Source organism: Helianthus annuus, chromosome 1 (genome assembly GCF_002127325.2).
Source record: "Helianthus annuus cultivar XRQ/B chromosome 1, HanXRQr2.0-SUNRISE, whole genome shotgun sequence".
NCBI lineage: Eukaryota > Viridiplantae > Streptophyta > Magnoliopsida > Asterales > Asteraceae > Helianthus > Helianthus annuus.
Genome location: NC_035433.2, coordinates 125,979,531 through 125,985,812, shown reverse-complemented (window position 1 = coordinate 125,985,812; position 6,282 = coordinate 125,979,531).

Genomic DNA, 6,282 nt, shown 5'->3' with positions numbered 1-6,282 from the left:
CAGAGGCTTCAAGGCTTGAACCCTTTGAGCCCTCACCACCTTCAGAACACGTTTACTCGCTATCTCCAAAGCATGGACGTTTCTTCGAGAGGGACTTCAACAATTTGTTAGAAACAGCCTCATTAAGGCCCTGGGGTTTTTGCTCCTGCAAAACAGGCAAAGGCTTACCAAAACACTTGGAGACTTCACTCACATAAGGGTAAATCATATGCTTAATCTTGAAAACTATTCCCTTGAAAATTTTGAAGGTTTTGGGTTGAAAAAGAGAAGACTTTTCCCAAGGCTCCCCAGGTTCACAAAGCTTTGTAACCAGCAAATAAACCTTGGTGTCTCACATGAGCAAGAAGCTCGGTGTACACATCACCCAAGACTTTGTTTGAACTCCGACGAATGGAGAAGATAGGTAACCACTTGATGAAATCCATGCTCAATGAGCCATTTATTATCACCAATTGCATGGGAAAGTGAAGCCTTTAACCCTTCTTTCTCCTCCAAGAAGGCCTTTTTCTGAACCTCCAAGGCAGCCTTATCGATCCTGACTTAAACCCTGTCAGCTTCCAAGCGTTTTTCCAACTCAACCACCTCAGTCTTGTGCTGGGAAGAAAGCTCATCAATCCTCAACATCAACTTTTCTCCCTCCCAGCATAACCCTCTGCCTCCTTTTTTAAAGTAGCTAGTGAATGTAACACCCCCAAAATACCACCTGCGGAAACCCCGCGGGGCGTATTACACATCAGAGTCTGAGCCACCAATCACATTGAACCAATGTTAAATATTTAAATAAAACATGTCATTAATTGCCGAGATTAAATGTCAAACATAATATCAATTCACAAAGAGTTATATAGCGAAAGCATATGATAAATCGTTTAGCAATTGTTTCATAATAAAACTCAAAACCAATGTATCAATTTTAAGTAATCCAATAGCTTCGATCCATGACCACTCCAGCACTCCCAGATAGCAAGTCCATGTTCCAAGGTTAACGACCTACAAGCATGCAAACAAGTGTGTCAGACTACGCTGGTGAGTTCAAAGGGTTGCTTACGTGTTGTGTTACCAGATATATGTTAATGCGATTCAATGTTGTGTTACGATGTTGCTCATGCTAGTTACCCTAGGGACTACGCCCTTACGTAACCGAGGAGTGTGCCTCTTAGCAACCCACTATGCTGTTCATGCTAGTTACCCTAGGGAAAACGCCCTTACGTAACCGAGGAGTGTGCCTCTTAACAGCCATAGTGAAACCCAGATAATTAGTTCACCCCGTCCCTACGGCCCGGTGTGAGGTTTCCCACCTAATAGCGCTATCAACTAATTACCCCCATTGCCCTCCAGGCAATAACCAAAACCGATTAAGTTGTTTACCCAAGGTTTCCTTTCCAAATGTTTACCAGTTGTCCCAAACCACCGGGACGCATGCTTGAGAAAATGCAATGAACTCACCTTGGTTTGCTCGGCAGATTATACCAAAGTTACTTGAATTAAAAGTGATCAAACACGTCCTAACAGGATTACCATACAAGTCAGGTTTGGTTTAAGTAAGGCAAGTATGGTTACACAGAGTTAGCACGTTACAAATACATTTAGATCATGGCAACACTTAATAGTTAAACGATGCATTCAACTTGTGCGGTCAACATAAGCCCAATAGTACTTAGTCCAATCATGTTGTACGATTTAACAAACCCAGCCCAAATAAACATGAGTGATCCAACAGCGTATTCGGCCCAAATAACAACATATGTGACTTGTGCGATCCAGGTAAGGTTGTGCGATTGTAATTGGGCTTGTCCGGCCCAAATCAGACTAACTACCCTTGTGCGATCAGCTTTATTACCCAGCCCAAGTCTACTCACCCGGCCCAACAGTTAACAACATTACACATGTGCAGTCCAGTAATCCCTTGTGCGAGTGAAAACACCTTGTGCGACTGTGGGTGTTTGTGCGACAGGAGACATCTTGTGCGACTGACCAAGATGTCTTGTGCGATTCTCTTGTTCGTGTGATCTTGTGCGGCCGACTAGCTTATGCGTTTGGGCTTCTTGTGCGATCAAGACCCCTTGTGCGATTAGTTTATATATTCCGGATTTTATGCAAATCGATTTAATCAGTTTCCTTATTTTGTGATAATCAATCAACAAGTTTCCATCTATCCGATTAGCACACTAACGATTAAACAAGCATTTTCATTACGAACTTCATATGAACCCTAATCCAATGATGAACAAAAATCTCAACAATTCATATGAACATGTATCGTAACATTTGACTTTTAACCATCATACTTAACCCATCGAGCAACCCTAGTAGTCGACTATCATTCAACAGTTTCTATATCCTCATGTAACACTTCATGAACAAGTTATGCTAGTCGATCATTATCAATACTAACTCACTGATTTAACGTTATGATTTACAACAACTTAACGAAAATCCAAACAACATATATCCAATCGGCTACTACAAGACATCCGAATTACATCAACATCATTACATGAACATCATGCAAAACACATAGACCATAACATCAACCACATACAATCAATAGACACAAGAACTAACCGATTAGAAGGAGAAAGGGGAATCGGCCAAGTCAAGAGCTTCGAGGGGGATGGTTGCCGTCGGGTTCGTGAGAGAGAATGAGGGAACTAGGGTTTGTGAACTTGTGTGTGTGTTAGGTAATTGTAACAAATGAGAGAATAACCCCAAGGATGGGTGTTGTTTGCGTATAAGGGAAGTGGGCCGAGCCCAACTCGGCTGCCCTATGGGTCCGATTACAAGGTGTGGCCCAAATGGCCTTGTGCGTTCCAGTAAGTGTTGTGCGATCGGTTCATATTGTGCGGTTGAGCCAATATATACATACATTCATCACATTACACAAAACACAAAATCATAACGTTTAATAATTGTAATAGTTCACATAAGCATGTAACGTTACACAGAAGTAGGTTCGAATTACGAGTTGTCACAGTATCCCCAACTAAAAAGAAATTTCGTCCCGAAATTTGGTACGCACTCACTGAGAAAGCTAGATAAGTTAAAGCTAGGTAAGTTATATCGTTTGCTGGTTTTCCTGGGGTGTCACATCCTCCCCAACTTGAATTGAAATTTCGTCCCGAAATTCACTAGTTGCATCAACATTAAGTTTGTTAGGTTCTGCCTGATCTGTGGGGAACAAATGTGGATACTTAAGTTTCATCTGGTCCTCGCGTTCCCACGTGAACTCTGGACCACGTCTTGAGTTCCAACGAACTCTCACAATCGGTATGCGGCTGTGCTTACGAACTTTAACTTCCCGATCCATAATTTCAATTGGTTCTTCGACAAACTGCAATTTGTCGTCTATCTTCAGCTCTTGAAATGGTACTACTAGTGTTTCATCAACCAAACACTTCTTTAGCTGCGATACGTGAAACACATCGTGGACGTTACCCAACTCAGCAGGTAATTCCAACCTGTAGGCCACCTTTCCAATTCGTTCCAGAATCTTGAACGGTCCCACATAACGAGGGTTTAGTTTGCCGCGTTTCCCAAAACGCACCACACCCTTCCAGGGTGAAATCTTTAACATAACGCGGTCATTAACTTCAAATTCCAGCGGTTTACTACGCTTGTCCGCGTAGCTTTTCTGACGGTCGCGAGCTGCGGCCATGCGGTTCCGGATCTGCACAATGCTTTCTGATGCCTCAAGAACAAACTCAGGGCCTGTGATCTGACTATCACCCACCTCATGCCAACAGAGAGGTGAACGACACTTCCGTCCGTACAGTGCTTCGAATGGAGCTGCCTTAATACTTGTATGGTAGCTGTTGTTGTAGGAGAACTCTATCAACGGCAAGTGTTTCTCCCACCCTTTCCCAAAATTGAGTACGCATGCCCGAAGCATGTCTTCAAGTGTTTGGATGGTGCGTTCGCTTTGGCCATCCGTCTGCGGGTGGTAAGCGGTACTCATGTCGAGTTGGGAACCGAACGATTTATGCATTGACTGCCATAACTCTGAAGTGAAACGCGGATCTCGGTCTGAAATGATAGAAGTTGGCACCCCATGCCTAGAAACCACCTCCTTAAGATACACTGCTGCCAGCTGAGAGAATTTGTCTGTTTCCTTGATTGCTAGGAAATGTGCTGACTTCGTGAGGCGATCAACAATCACCCAAATAGTGTCATTTCCAGCCTGAGTTCTTGGTAGTCCTGTTACGAAATCCATGGCGATCTGTTCCCACTTCCATGTGGGTATCTCTGGCTGTTGCAGTAGACCCGAGGGCTTTTGATGTTCCGCTTTGACTTTAGCACAAGTCAAACATTTGCTAACATAGGTTGCTATATGAGCTTTCATGCTAGGCCACCAGTATGTAGTTTTCAGGTCGTGGTACATCTTATCTGATCCAGGATGTACAGAGTAGCATGATTTATGTGCCTCTTCCATTACAAGTTCTCGTAAGTTGCCAAAGAATGGGTCCCAAATGCGTCCAGTTACGTAGTAAGCACCGTCTCCCTTTCGTTCTAGTCGTTGTCTCGAGCCTCACAAAGCTTCTGCTCGAACGTTCTCTGGTTTCAACGCTTCTAACTGAGCGTCTCGTATCTGGGAAGGGAGATTGGACTGGATCGTGAGTTGCAATGCTCGTACACGCCTAGGTGCATTATCCTTTCTGCTGAGGGCGTCAGCTACAACGTTCGCCTTGCCCGGATGATACTTGATGGCACATTCATAATCGTTCAATAATTCCACCCATCGTCGCTGTCGCATATTCAATTCTTTCTGGTCGAAGATGTGCTGGAGACTCCTATGGTCGGTGTAGATGGTGCATTTGGTACCGTACAGATAGTGCCTCCAAATCTTCAATGCAAATACCACCGTTCCTAACTCCAAGTCGTGTGTCGTGTAGTTTTTCTCGTGAATCTTCAACTGTCGCGAGGCATAGGCTATTTGTGACAACTTGAATTTCCAAGATTTCTATTTCGCATTTATTGCACGTTCATGTATTATTTAGTTGATTGATTTCACAATTAGATGCTATGGAATTGTATATGTGTTGATACAATGAAGTGTGTTGTGAGATGTTGCATCATTATGTGTTAATTGTGATAAACTTGTCAAATGTGTAAACTTGGTGGTGGAACTATGAAATGGTTATGAGATGATGTACTTGTGTAAAATATGGAAATTCAGGGTGTATAGTGTAATTAGTGAAAATAAACCATACTTAACCCTAATCCCCTCCTCACTAATCATTCTCTCAAAAATCAAAACACGTACTTGTAACCCTCTAATCCTCCTAGCAATCATCACCAAATCATTTTGCAAGGCATCACAAGCTTGATTCCTCTTTCTCTAGAATCCATCAAGGTAATTGCTTAATCATTGTTGGTTGTTAGTAATTGATTGTTTGATTGTTACAAATTCATGATTCTTGTAATTCTTGAAAAACCCTAGATTATCATATGAAGGTTCTGCGTTTTAAATTGATATTGAATATTGTAATGATGATGTTGATTAGTGAATGATCATTTACATGATGTTAAGATTCAAGGAATGTTAGAATGATTGCCTGATGATAAATTGCCGTTCTGCGAAGTGTATGAATTAGGGTTTTGATAATATAGAACGTAACTGATTCGATATTCTTGATCCTGTGAAACGTACTGTTAATGTCTGAGTTTGTAACCTTTATGTGCATATTTGATTGTCTGAGTTTCTTAACACATGTGTTACCCGAGTTTATTTGATAAGGACTGGTCCGAATATACTAGCTTAGTGGATATCTTTTAGACCGAGCTTAGCCCCAACACCTAGTCCGAGCATGCGAGGGATTTGGGGTCCGAGTTTAACTTGGACACCCTTGTCCGAGTTTATTATAAATTAGTGATGTCCGACTTTGTTTGGGCCTTAGGTGGTCCGAGTTACTTGATGAACCTTATGTCCGAGTTTATTAAAATGTTGTTGCTTGTCCGAGTTTGTTTAACACACTTATTGGGCCCGAGTTTAATGGATCGTATGGACCGAGTTTAATGGACTCTCTTTGGTCCGAGTATAATGTTACACATGGACCGAGTTTAATGAATTCCCTTAGGTCCGAGTATAATGTGTTGATATTGGTCCGACTTTAAATTCATTTGTGGTCCGAGTTTAGTTTTATGATCACACCTAGTCCGAGTTTAGTGTGATGATCATCTTGTCCGAGCTATAACACCCCACACCCCTACCCTAGTTTAAAACCCCTTGTGGTCCGAAATTCTTATGTGTAAGATGTGTTGTTCAAGTTTTTGAAACCCCCTTAT